Here is a 14,592-nt window from a genome sequence, read left to right as displayed (position 1 = left end):
TAATTTCTCTGATAAGTGTTTGGTATTCAAGTTTTGTAAATAATATATGTAACAGTAATTTTCTAATAGATAAGTGGTCAAAGGATATGAACAAATAGTTCTCAAAAGAAGACATTGCACAGTATTCAAAACCATATAAAATGCTCCAAGTCACTAATAATAAGAGAATGGAAAATCGAAACAACCACAAGATTTTACTTCATACCCTACCGGTTGGCTAAGATGACAAAAAAATGGCAATGGGGCATGTTGGAGGGATTGTGAAATGATAGGCATACCAATACATTGTTGGTAGAGCTGTAAAATGATATAACCACCTTTGAAAGGATTTTCCAGTTATGGAAATAAAGTGACTAATATGTCCATACGCTTTGAAACAAAGACCCTATTACTAGAATTGTACCCCACGGAAACCTTCAGTAATAAGTCCCCATATACACCAAAATATTTATATCAGTATTTTTTCACAGCAAAGAATTGTATGCACATTAGATACCCATCAACTGGGGAATGGCTAAACAAATTGTGGTGCATGAATGTAGTGGAATATTACTGTGCTGTAAGTAATGATGTGTGTGATGCATGAAGAAAAACATGGAAAGATCTGTAGGAACTTACGTAGAGTGAAGCTAGAAGAACCAAGAAAAGAATATACAGAGTAACTCCAACAGTGTAAATGGAAATAAAAACTATGCACCAAAAAAAAAAATCAAAAGTGAATCTAACAAAATTATAAAGATCAAGCAGGACTGGAATGAAGAGACTTGAGAGGACATCCCTAATCCACTCCTTTGTAGATGTGGGAGGTCCACAGGTATTACACATTGAATGTAATTTTGGACTTTTCCAGTTATATGGGACTGCTCTTTGGGAGGGGCAGTGGAAAAGATATTTGGGATAACTATGATGGTGTAAGAAACAGATGATATTGATAAAAAAACTAATTTTTTAAAAATCTACCTTTCTATAAGTAGTGACCACAGTAGTCATATTATTTTCCCATAATCCCCAAATAATTATTTGGCTTATATTTTGTTTTAAAAACCTTTAAAATTCTAAATGCAGTCAATTGAGCTGATGGACTACAAGGTCCTACAAGTATCCTTACCTCACTCATTGCTCTGACTTCAAACAAGTCTTCTCAATAAATTTATATGAGGGGCAGTTTTCTATCTGATCCTTAGAACAGTTTATCTTTTTTCAACATTTTACCTGAGAGATTATATTTATTGACTTATATTTATATTTATTGATTTATTTATATTTATATTTATTTATCCATAAGTTGATTTTTTGTCATTTTTCCTCTATGCAAATATTCTTTTCTGGTCCTTTCAGCAACTAAACTGTTCATATATAAAAGGGGCAATGCTTTACTTTCACATGGAAAAAATTAGATACACAATATAGGGTATATATGGTCAGAAACAGAAATTAATCAACCATGTAATGAGAACAAAAGATAATAGATGGGCAGGGTTTTATCATATGTGAGAAGAGTTGATAACTCAACAATAAGCATTTATTAAGCACTATGTGCCAGCCATTGAACTAAGTGCAAGATATACAAATACAAGCAGAAAGAAAGACATTCCCTTCCCTCAAGGAGCTTGCATTCTGTTGGGGAAAGACAACATCTATAAGAAATCTATAAAGAATTGTTGCAGGTGGAGCAGACAAAGTAGCTGGTGTCTGAATTCCATGGCTGGAATGAGGCTTTAGGATAAAGAGCTGAGGGTGGTACAGGAAATCCAGAACATAGTCTGCCAAGGAATGAGAAATAGCTGACCTGGGCACTCTTCTTAAATGGAAGTTCTGAGAAGAGCCATCTAATCAAAAGAAGAGGCCTCTTGGATGAAGGATCTTCCTCAATAAAGCAGATGCTAAGATCCTTAAAGTGGATGGCTGGATGGAATACTGCATCCCTTGAAGGCATAGACTATTTCATTTTTGTCTTTCTATCTTCCATATCTAGCACAGCACCTAGCACATACTATGTGTGTGTTTTTACTGAATTGATTTTTTCAATATTGCTGATAGAAGAAAGAGTCAGGACTATAATCTAAGTCTGCTAGGACTCTTTCCATTGCATTAAACTGCCTGTAGCCATAAAAAAAATAGGAAAAATGGAGAAGGTGGAATATTGTCTTTATTAGGAACTTTTGAAACTGAAGCTATTCAGAGATAGGTTCCAGTTCAGATAGGTATCCAACTTGGCTTTCCAAAATTAATCTAACACCTAGGCTCTCTTGTTTTAGAAATTTCTTAGAATTAGTTTTTTTATCATGTGTGTGATTTCCATAATTATATACTTCAGATATGGATTTGATTAAATTGACATGTCCCTATGATTGTTTTTTTTTAATTTCTAGAAAGAAAAGGGAAATGAAAATCATCTTATTTGAGTATCTTGAATTATACAAAAAAAAGGATTTTCATTTCCACTAGACAGAACAAAATCATTTTCTTTGTTTCTGTATGATTGGAATATCTATTTTGGTTCTAAGGTTAAAGATTTGTGTAAGATTTCTCTCCTTGTTTTTCATTTTTACCTGATTTTCACCTTTGTTGATAGTTATTAATTTTCTCACTTAAAGAGACTGTTACATTGCTTTACTTGAGTAAAAGGTTTTATAATATACTTTTATACATACCAAAACATGTAAATAATTTGTTAGTATTTTCTCTAAGGAAAGGATAAAACATTAAGAAAACAAGAAGAGAGAACATTTTGTTAGATGAAAAACCATTAGCAAGGACAGCTTCTCATTCACTGATCTGTCTCTAGCACTTGGTAAAACCAAGCTCTTAAAGGTAGTGAATGAGATAAATGTTCACTAAATGTGTCAACAAAGGCTAATCTGGTGCTTGCCTTTAGAGGCTGTGCTCTAGGAGTGAGTCTTCATTCTTCCCAGGAAGGTTGTAAAACTCTGACAGAACTTCATTCAGAAATTGGACCTATTCTTGAAGGAAGTAATATTCAAATTCATGGTAAATGTTATTGAATTTCCAGCTAACTAAACAACATCTTCAGAGCATTTTTTTACTCTAAGGTATGTAAGATTAAACACGTGTGGTCACCTCTGTTGGAATGATTCATGATTTATAAGTCAATGAGCTCTAACCTGAAAAGCTTTCTCAGTTGGAGTTCTTTATTCTCACACAGCAGCAAACTAATAATGCACCAGGAAATCAACTCAGTGAATTGACTTAGTGCTTAATAAAAAAGAAATTTTCCCCACCCCTACTCACCGTGGTTGTCTTTGAAGCAGCTTGGAGGTAGGCTGTATTATCAATTCCTCACAAACAACTCCAAGCTCAATTGATAGTCATTACATTTCCCTTTCCATTTGTTTCACATTTATTCTGGGTATATCCTATGTGAGAAATGATGACTCTCCTGGACAAAAAGTCTGGCCCCAAATCTTATTAATCAGTGCAACTTCAATTGCTCACATGCTGTGTAGGCATAGCTAGCAGGTAAGGCCAAAGCCCAGAGTTCTTCCAAGGTTATCCTATCCCTTGCTTTCTAAGATAAGGATCTTTAATTACTCTCACACTTGGATATTCCCTCTGCTTCTGCCCTCTTCCTACTCTCTCTGGACACTTGAAAGACAACATGGTATTTCTCCTGAAGGTGAAAGTGTGGATGACTTAGAGGCTGCTGAGCCTGAATTCAGTGAGAATACAAAAGGGGTCACTCTCATTTTCTCTGTCGCTGTCTGTCTTTCTCCTTCTCTCTCAACTTTGAAAGTTCTTTTCTTCCCAGAAAGCTGAATGGGAGAAAGGTGACAGCCTGGTTTCCCACCAGCCCATATGTGAGCTCATGGTCATCTCTTTATATCTATTCTTTCCTGATCTTAGGTGAACAAGTATCCCAAAATAGAAGTGACCATTTGTATTCAAGAGATTCAAAATTCCCTCAAATGTCCCATTGGTGGTCAGAGCTGAATGACTTCAATAACCAATAGTACTCACTGAAGTGGTATAAGTCAGTAGTTGTAGAAACATCTTCATTAGGAGTAGAAAGACACAGTGATGACAAATGGATAAACAGAAATAGGAAGGTGGTGCCAGTTTCAGGCAGTATGTACTCTCATGGTGGAAAGAAGTACCAGCTATTGACTCAGGAAAGGTACTGATCCTGGGAGCCCGACTGAATGGTCTGGCCAGTAGATAGCTAAAAAAAATTTCAAAAAAGTGCTAGAAAGGGGAAAATGACTTCTAGGGCCAGGATTTTTGAGGTACCCCACTGTCATACTTGTTCTCCACATGTGTATGTGTGTGTATATATATATATATATATATTCCATACTACTATTATATTTTAATAATAGCTAACATTTATGTAGAGCTTTAGTGCAGCTAGGTAGGACAGTGGATAGAGTGCAGGGCCTGAAGTGAGGAAGATTCATCTTCCTGAGTTCAAATCTGGCCTCAGACACTTTACTGTGTGATCCTATGAAAGTCACTTTACCCTTTTTGCCTCAGTTCCTCATCTGTGAAATGAACTGGAGAAGGAAATGGCAAACCACCTCAGTATCTCTGCCAAGAAAAATCCAAATGGGATCACGAAGAGTTAGATATGACTGAAACAAATGAACAACAAAAAAAGAGGTTAATCTGTGCCAGTTACTGTCTAAGTTCCTTATAATCATTATCTTTGAGCCCATGTTCCCCATGGGTATTGCATATATTTTGTGGAGGAAGGCACCACAGGTTTTGGAAGGGGATGTTTTGTACCAACTGTTCTTGCTACATTCCTGTATGAAGTATCTTTTCTATTTTTTTTTGTTTTTTTTTGCTTTTAATTTATTAATAAATTTATTTATTTTTAGTTTTCAACATTTACTTCCACAAGATTTTGAGTTCCAAATTTTCACCCCATCTCGCCCCTTCCCCAACCCCAAGATGGCATGCATTCTGAATACCCCTTCCCTTAGTCTCCCTTCCCTTCTATCTCTCCCCCACTTTTCTTAACCCTTTCCCTTCTATTTTCCTATGGGGCAGGATAGGTTTCTTATTTCCCAGTTGCATGTGAAATCATGTTTTTTAAACATGTGTTTTTAAAACTTTGGGTTCCAAATTTTCTCCCTTCCTCCCTCCCCACCCACCCTCATTGAAAAGGCAAGCAACTCAATACAGGTTATACATGTGCAGTTATGCAAAACACTTCCATGGTAGACATGCTGTGAAAAATTAATTCTACTTCCCTTAATTCTATCCTGTCCTCCCCCATTTATTCTACTCTTTCTTTTGACCCTGACCCACCTCAGAAGTATTTGCTTCTGATCACCCCCTTTCCCAATCTTCCCTCCTCTCTATCATCCCCCTACTCTCTTGTCCACTTTCCCCCCTATTTTCCTGTAGGGTAAGACAGATTTCCTTACCCAACTGAGTGTGTGTTATTCCCTTCTTAAGTCAGATCCTATGAGAATAAGATTCACTCATTCCCTCTCATCTTCCCCCATTTCCCCTCCACTGTAAGAACCTTTTCTTTTCTGTTGTTTTTTTTGTGTGAGATAGTTTACTCTGTTCTACCTCTCCCTTTCTCCTCCTAATATAATCCTCTCTCACCCCTTAATTTTATTCTGCAGATATGACCCCTTAACCTTCAACTTACCCTGTGCCCTCTATCTATCCACCTACCTACATATCTATCTATCTATCTATCTATCTATCTATCTATCTATCTATCTATCTATCTATCTATCTATCTATACATACATACATATAACTTTTTCCCTCCAACTACCCTAATACTGACAAAGGTCTCATGAGTTACAAATATCATCTTTCCATGCAGGAATGTAAACAGTTCAACCTTAAGAAGTCTCTTACGATTTCTCTTTCCTGTTTACCTCTTCATGTTCCACTTGAGTCTTGTATTGGAAAGTCAAATTTTCTATTCAGCTCTGGTCTTCTCATCACGAAAGCTTGAAAGTCCTCTGTTTCACTGAATGACCATTTTTTCTCCTGCAGGATTATACTCAGTTTTGCTGGGTAGGTGATTATGGGTTGTAATCCTATTTCCTTTGCCCTCTGGAATATTATATTCCACGCCCTCCGGTCCCTTAATGTAGAAGTTGCTAAATCTTGTGTTATCCTGATTGTGTTTCCACCATATTTGAATTGTTTCTTTATGTTTGCTTGCAATATTTTCTCCTTGACCTGGGAACTCTAGAATTTGGCTACAGTATTCCTAGGAGTTTTCCTTTGGGAATCTCTTTCAGGAGGAGATTGGTGGATTCTTTCCATTTCTATTTTGCCCTCTGGTTCTAAAATACCAGGGCAGTTTTCCTTGATCATTTCTTGAAAGATGATGTCTAGGCTCTTTTTTTTATCATGGCTTTCAGATAGTCCAATAATTTTTAAATTCTCTCTCCTGGATATATTTTCCAGGTCAGTTGTTTTTCCAATGAGATATTTCACATTGATTTCTAATTTTTTATTCTTTTGGATTTGTTTTACAGTGTCTTGATTTCTCATAAATTCACTAGCTTCCAATTGCTCTATTCTAATTTTTAAGGGAGTATTTTCTTCAGTAATCTTTTGGACTTCCTTTTCCATTTGGCCAATTTTGCTTTTTAGGGCATTGTTCTCCTCGTTGGCTTTTTGGACCTCTTTTGCCATTTGGGTTAAGCTATTTTTTAAGGTGTTATTTTCTTCAGTATTTCTTTGGGTCTCCTTTAGCAAGCTGTTGACTTGTTTTTCATGATTTTCTTGTATCACACTCATTTCTCTTCCCAGTTTTTCCTCTACTTCTCTTACTTGCTTCTCAAAATCCCTTTTGAGCTCTTCCAAGGCCTGGAACTGATTCATATTTTTCTTGGAGGTTTTGGATGTAGGAGCTTTGACTTTGTTTTCTTCTTCTGGCTGTATGTTTTGATCTTCTTTGTCACCAAAGTACGATAATATAGTCTGACTCTTTTTGCGCTGCTTACTCGTGATCCTGGCCAGTTACTTGAGTTTTAAACTCTTTGTTAAGGTAAGAGTCTGCTTCCAATGTGGAGAATGTACTGTCCCAAGCTTTGGGGGTTTGTACAGATGTTTTCAGACCTGTAAATTTTCAGTTCTTCCAAGGTGCTATGATAAGGGGCAAGGTGTTTCCTCTCCACAGGCACAACAAGCTCCACCACGCCAACACTCCTCCTTGCCCCAGGACCCCTCCTCAGAACTGTGACCCAGATCCAAGCCTGGGCAGAGCAAGAGATTCCTGCCTCAGCTCTGGCAAAAAGATCCCTGCAATCCCCCTCTGATCAGTCACTCGATTCCCCCATCAATCTGTGGGCCTGAAGCTCAGGAGGCGGCCGAGGCCTGCACTTGGGACTTGCGACTAAGCCCTAGCTCCTTCTCTCACCATATTCACAGACTTTTCCCACTGACCTTCTAAGTTGTTTTTGGCATTCATGGGTTGCGAAGTCTGGAAAACCACCACAGCTGCCTGTGATCAGTCCTCTGAGGCCTGCTCCAGGGTTCCTTCGGCCTGCGCGCCCCCGCTGCACTGTGCTCCTCTCTGAGCGCCCGCGCAATAATACCTTTCCAATCAACAATCCAGGCTGTCTTGGGCTGGAAATTTGTTACACTCTGTCTTTTTGTGGGTTCTGCTGCTTTAGAATTTGTTTGGAGCCATTTTTTAACAGGTATTTGGAGGGGTTTGGGGGAGAGTTCAAGCAAGTCACTGCTTTCTCTTCCCCATCTTGGCTCTGCCCCTCATGAAATATCTTTTCTAAAAGCTAATTAAATCTGGAAATCTAAAATTGTTCATGGGGAGCACATCAGTTGGAATTCAAGATCTTTATTCCTAGAAACACAGTCCCTCAGATTTACTTCTAGAACTATGAATGAGTAGTAGTATATAGTCACCTTTCTAGAGACCCCAAACTGAATGTGAGTGTAGGTTATAGATGTACTCCAGAGGGGCTATTATATCTCTCTCCTTTCTCTCCTTTTATTTCTCCATATATGTATATATACCTGCCCACAATTTTATATGTAAATATATAGTATACACACATCCACATGTATATGCATGTACACATATATATACATGCACACATGCATATGTTACCCTAAAATATGCATGCTATATATATATGTATATATGTATGCACGAATGCATGTATGCATATATATATTTGTCTCCTGTATAGAATGCAAACTCCTTGAGGGCAAGGACTCTTGCACTTTTGTCTTTGCATCCTAAGCACCTAGCAGTGCCTGGCACATAATAGACGTTTAATCAACGCTTGATGATTGTTTGATTTATATAATGATTATAAAATCTTATGAGGTGAAGCAGGATCCTTATGGCTTATTTCCTCTTTGTCAGGGACAATGAGCAAAGAGCATCACTGTCTATTGTGCTATACCAAGAAATGTGAGGTTAGTATGTCCTCAGAGGAAAGGGAAGGTCATAGAAAGATTCTTCAATTAACAGTTGGCTAAGTTTTCAGGGCTTTTATCTCATCATTGGTTAATTCCTTCAGTATCTGCTTTGAGTGCACCTTGCCTTCGTGAAATGAGACAGATAAAACACATGCTTCTGTGGCTATTATACAAAGAAGACACACATAAAATGCATTTCTTCATCTCCTCTCTGGTCTGGAGGAGGCATAGTGAGTTACATAGGACATAGAGAAGGCACTGAAGGCCCCAAAGTGGATGAACTCCCTTACATTTATTTCTCTTACAATTGGACTGGATTTCATCCTACTGCTGTAAAATGGTACTAGCCAGTGTAGGATATACCAAGAGCTAATAACCCTGAAATTCTCAAATAGCTTATCATTAGTTACTGCTGCCACAGCATAACATTAGCACTAGGAGTCTACATGTGTATTCAGGTCTCTCCCCCCACTCTCTACCATTGGAATAAAAATTCTTCTTCTCAATATCTGTTCTTATCAGCATTCCTCTTCCCCACCCTTTTAGGGTTCCTTCTCCCTTTCCCTGATGGGTAAACAGGCCCCCTTTAGGTACTTCTCATTGAAATGACTAATAAAGTCAATGTTGGTGCCCTCTGTTTGTCAATAGGTCTGATTTTCTGGTCTTTCTCCCATCCTAACTGACGCTACTACCTCTTCATTGGGACTACTATTGTTTCTCTTACAGACCAAGATCTCCTGTACTATATCTTTTTCTGGTGTACTCACTATTAAATGAGCTATTGTCATTCTTGTGGCAACTGCAGGAATTCTGGTCGGCACAGATTTGATGTACTATACACGAAAAATGAGAGTGGTTCTTCCTGGACCTAGACAGTTCAGAGAATAATAGAATTTGAGAGTTGGAAAGGATTTCACCAGTCATCTAGTCCAATCCATATGTTAAAAGGAATCCCTGATATATCATCATACATGGCAAATGGTTGTTCATTTTTGACCAGGTTGAACATTTAAATCTCTGAAATGGCTCCAGTTTCTGGATAGCCAACTCTAAAGGCCCTATTCTCTAGCAAATGCAGATCCTACTGATTCCAAACAGGAACCTTTATTTTTCTGTCAGTCTTCCTGCCACCTCTACTATGTCATTCAAACTTTGTTTTGAAAATACTCCTCCCTAGCTAAGGTTGACCTCATTTGATCTCTAATATATCTGTGACGTAGAGGTTATAGGTATAGGTATAGCTTAACTTTATATAAACCCTTTTTACTTCTTTTCCCTAAAGGACAAAGTGATGTTGATTTAATTCTATTCAACAAGCATTTATTAAATGTCTCCTAAGTTCCAGGAGCTGTCCAAGGTGCTAGGAATATTAAAAACAAACAAAAGGAAACAGTCTCTGTCCTGAAGAAACTTCCATTCTACTGGATGGAAACAACTTAGACCTCAATAAGGAAAACACAGTATGTACAATAGACATGAAAAGTAATTTGAGAGAAATATTAAAAACTAATAATCCCTTTTACAGAAGTTGGCACCTAAACAGAGGTGAGGAGGGAGAGCCTTGTGGGCATGGAGGAGAGCCTGTATGAAGGCATGGAGACAGACTTCCTAAGACATGAAGTGCTAGCAGAGTGGCTGGATAGTTAGAAGGAAGAGTAGTAGAAGATTCCATGGTGATAAATTGAAAGTATCAGGAGGCAAGGGTCTCCAAGAGAACAAGCATGGAAGCCAGGCTCTCCAAGGGCAGAGAGTAAGACTGAGGGAGGTAGGAGGCAAGAGCATCCACTCATACTGTCAAACATGCCAGCATAGTGTCTGGGGTGCACAGTCCTCCCAGCCCTTGTGTGGCTTGTTCCAGATGGATAGGGGGCCCATCCTTTGGCTCAGGCTTGATGGCTTGATTGCTCTAGGCTGATGATCACTGACTTTCTCTACCTCCCTTAGGGAAATTTGGGTCCATTGGAATCCATTAGAAATATTTCTATGATCCCCCTAGAGAAAGGCAGAATGTGGAACAAAATGGTATTGTTTATAAAGTATTCTTAAATAAATATGCCTTTAAGTTTGTTCCTTTGTTACCCATTACCTCTAGGAAGGAAATATATATGTATGTGTGTATGTGTGTGTACATACATACATACATACATATATATTTCCTTTAAAAATAAAATAGATGGATGGATGAATAGATATTTAAAGAAGCCTTCAGCAATAATGGCTCTAATCTCTGTCCTTCTCTCCACTAACTCAAATTATATCTTGCTTTTAGTAGTATCCCATGGTTATTATGCAGGAAAGGAAGATGCCTCTTTTCTCTCATCCTTTTTGTCTTCCCCAGAGCAAACCTCTGTTGACCCAACAGAACTTAACAGTCTGATCACTAGTAGTAGGAACAACTGTTTATCCCTTAGAGTGGATACTGAGACCAGGAGCAGAGAAGAATAGAAGTAATCAAAGTAGAAGGTCAAGTTCTGAGGCAGATGGAGAGAGAGAATTGCCAAGCCAATTGCAACAACAGAAGTAGAAGTTGAAAATTTGGGATAAGTCAAGTACATAGGGATAAAAAGCCAGGACAAAAAAAAAAAAGAAATAAGGCCATGACAAAGTCAGGAAAGGCAAGTCAAGCTGGGATCACAGCTCCCAGATGAATGACAGTTGCTTAGCTGGGAGTGTGCTCTAGTAAAATGTTCTTTGTTGGTAGATTGGTGCATGATGGATGTCATACCTGTAACCAGTGTGGGATGACTTAAGATTTGCCTTAGGACATATAAATTTAGACAGAACTGACAACACTTGTGGTATTTCAACATCAAAGACACATCTAAGTTGAGTCCTGGTGAGCAAGATTAATTTATTAAGATAGGAAGTTACTTAATGACATATTCCTCTTCCTGGTGGCTGCATCCTAGGTGAGATCTTTGGTTCCCCACCCTGACTCATTTCTCCCCTATACCATTTTCTGTAGTGAGCTTCTCATTGTTACAGGCTCTATGTACCTAGAGGATGGCCCAGATTTTCTGTTTCCCTACTGCAAGGCTGTGTCCTGTAGTCTCCCTCACTCCCTCATTCCCAAGAGCCACAAAATTTGTCTTTAAAAATTGATTTAAGAACACATTCTTCTTCTTTTTGCCTTGTATAAATTTTGAACTCCACAAAGAACAACAATTGCTACTTACAACACTGTCACATGTGTTCCATTCTCTTTGTATCCCTTTTGTCCTCTCTGAGACTCAGAGATTAGGCCTTCGGAACTCCTGTTGGTTGAAAAGAGCAAGGCTGATGTGGGCTCTGTCCTGCAACCCTACTATCACAAAGGGAAGGACTAATCCTGAACTTGATCCATTGGTGTTTTCTTCAGGCAGAGGGTCTCATTAAGGCCTTACTTTAAAAGTTCTGGTTCTGATTCAAATTTGTCTCTAAAAAATTTGTTCTCATGACCACGATCCATTTGTAGTCTAATAAAAAATCAACCAACAGTTTTCAGTAAGTGCCACCCCCCACTATATATCCAGATTTTCAGTCCTTTCCATTTGTATGTTAAACATTCATGGCCCTGTTTACCTCTGCTCAGGGAACATAATGATGGATATTTCTATTGATTTTCAGCTGTTGAGGAGATTCAGTCTTTTCCTGGCATTTGATAATTTGATTTAGCAAGGGTTTTTAACTCAGGTTCTGTGTTTGTCTTGTTTGTTTTCCCTTTTGATAATTGTAATCCAATGTAATTGGTTTCCTTTGTAATTCTATTTATTTTATGTATTTAAAAAATCATTGTGAGAAGGGTCAATAAGCTTCCCCAGATTGCCTAAAATGAAAATGATTTAAGAACTCCTGATCTAGAGGAATCTTTGAAATTCAATTTAATTCAACATGCATGAGTAGAACACTCGCTTTGTACTTGAACTTTCTAGGTGCTCTGGATTATATTAAAAAAGCATAAGAAATAGATTATAAATAACTTGAAGGAAGAACAGTTTCTGGAAAGAAGACATATATGGTTAGGTATAAAAATGAATAATATAGATAACCTTGCAGCTATAGGGTCTCACTCTATACCTTTCAAAGGCTCTTTATTTCCCAAAGAGTAGCTAGGCCAGCTCCACTTTGGGGTCATCCTTAATGCCATAAAGAGATTTGGTGAAGGAATGGCATGAAGTTGTCCAGGCTTTGGATAGGGAAGACTGGGGATTAGCCTTGGAACTATCCTCCAGAACTGAAGAATCTTCTAAGATCTGCTTCAACATGGGTTATGTGCACCTACTAACTAGAAATCCAGAGGCAGTCCTGCAGGCATTGAATCAAGAAGTGACTAACGACTCTTGTCTGGCTGTTAGATTCTTCCTGAGAGGAGTGGTTCTCTTTCAACTAGAAAAGTTCCCAGAAGCTCTTTCTGATTATGTCCTGGCCTTGGTCAACCCGAGAAACAATACATTCATTTACTGAGTTTGCAATACAGTTTACAATACAAGCTACAAGCTTGGGAAGTAATGTACAACATAGCAGCTGTGCAGGGTCACTAGAAGCTTAGAAAAGGCCATCTCCAAGAGACCAGAGGGGAATTCAGTCAGTCTAGAGGCTGCCCTGGACTGGGTGCAGAAACAAATCTTTCTGAACCTTCTGAAAATTCCAGAGGGTGAGATCTTTCACCCCTAAAAGAAGGATGTAGAGCAGCTGAAAATTACACGGATTTCCTGGGGAAGCCCACAGTCATTTCATCTGTCAATACTAATGACAAGTACATTTGTTTTCAGCCTCTCAGGCCACAGAGAATTGACTGGCCACTTTCCCTGTTGAAGTCCATCAACCATGTGAAAGGGGATAAACTGGAAAATCACAGTGGAATCCCACATTCACCCACAAAAGGACCTCCTAAAAAGTCCCATTTAAACCAAGTTGGAGAGCCAATTTCTCAATTTCAAGGACTCCCTCCCCATGAAGTATTCAGCTCAGGCTCCACAGTATATCCTGAAACATTGGTCCCATCAGCCCAGACACATCTGCCATCCTTAGTGTGCATTGTACCTTCACTGTGCCTTGAAAGTGAAAAGGAGAGCATCTGTGCCTGTCCTCAGAGCCCTGCTGAGAGACGAGCTCCTGCAGCAATTAGAAGGTGCACAGCTCAGTTATAGCCACCAGGACAGTGAGAAGTTCATTACAATTTCTGGGGAAGAGGCATATAAAAAGATGTGGCAGGAGGCAACAGCAGAAAAAAGATTGTGAGTCCTGTGTCAGGGAACAGAATGTTGTGCAGGCCAATGTGTGCTCTCTTGAATGGTTGCTCAGTACAGTTACTCTGCACAGGGACCTGAAGAGCTAGAGTTCTAGAAAGGGACATTCTCTCTGAAGTGAATGACAAGTGGCTGGAGGGTCAATGCTGGGGTCAAATTGGGATTTTCCCCGAGTGTTTTGCTCAGTTGGCTAGTGTGACCAAAGAAGAAACTCCAATTGAACCACCCATGATTTACAGCTTCTGAACACTCCCCAGGAGAGCCAGGACCAGGGAGTGCACAAGGATCAGGCTCCTTGCCATCACTGGAGTTCCCATTCCCCCAGCCAGAGTATTCCCCAGGAGTCTCATGTACATGAAGATTTTTCCTCCAACCCTCCCCCCACTTACTTTTTTTTAAAAAATCTGCACTTTGTTTCACTAACTGAAAACTGCAACAGGAAGCTTGGGGCACCCTGCAATCACAACTACAACAATATTAACAACCCAGTATATGCCACAGTGAAAAGAATGTACAATGGCACAGTGAAAAGATGGGCAGATATTTTCTAGAGATTTTGGAATCTTTTTGTTTACAAACTATCAGTCAGATTTTTACTCTAAAATCCTATGAGAAAAAAAGTGATCTATTGGACCTGCGATCCCATTGGTATAAGGGACTCTCAGGTCAGAAAACTCCTTCTGTCAATGTAGATGTTGTCTGTAATTTATGGTCTTAGAAAATAGTCTAGAGCACTGAGAGTTTGAGTGACTTGGCCAGGGTCACACAACCAGTTTGTCTCACTTTAGAAGACCCAGGCATCTAGTTCCTGGGAAGAAATTACTTCCTAGGACATCTGCTTCCTGACTAATATGATCATAGGATTTAGAACTGGAAAAGGGGACCTGAGAGGTCACTGAATCCAAATTCCTTATTTTATAGAGGGAGAAAACAAGGCTCAGAGAAGTGACTTGCTCATGGTCACAAGGCTAAGAAA

The 14,592-nt window shown here is 38.9% G+C and overlaps 1 pseudogene; it reads left to right on the top strand.

The window, feature by feature from the left end:
- Positions 1-12,507: 12,507 nt before the first annotated feature.
- On the top strand, positions 12,508-13,862 carry LOC114031436 (annotated as a pseudogene).
- Positions 13,863-14,592: the final 730 nt, after the last annotated feature.

Source organism: Vombatus ursinus, unplaced genomic scaffold (assembly GCF_900497805.2).
Source record: "Vombatus ursinus unplaced genomic scaffold, bare-nosed wombat genome assembly UNPS02015175.1, whole genome shotgun sequence".
NCBI lineage: Eukaryota > Metazoa > Chordata > Mammalia > Diprotodontia > Vombatidae > Vombatus > Vombatus ursinus.
This window is presented reverse-complemented; position numbering and strand designations above follow the sequence as displayed.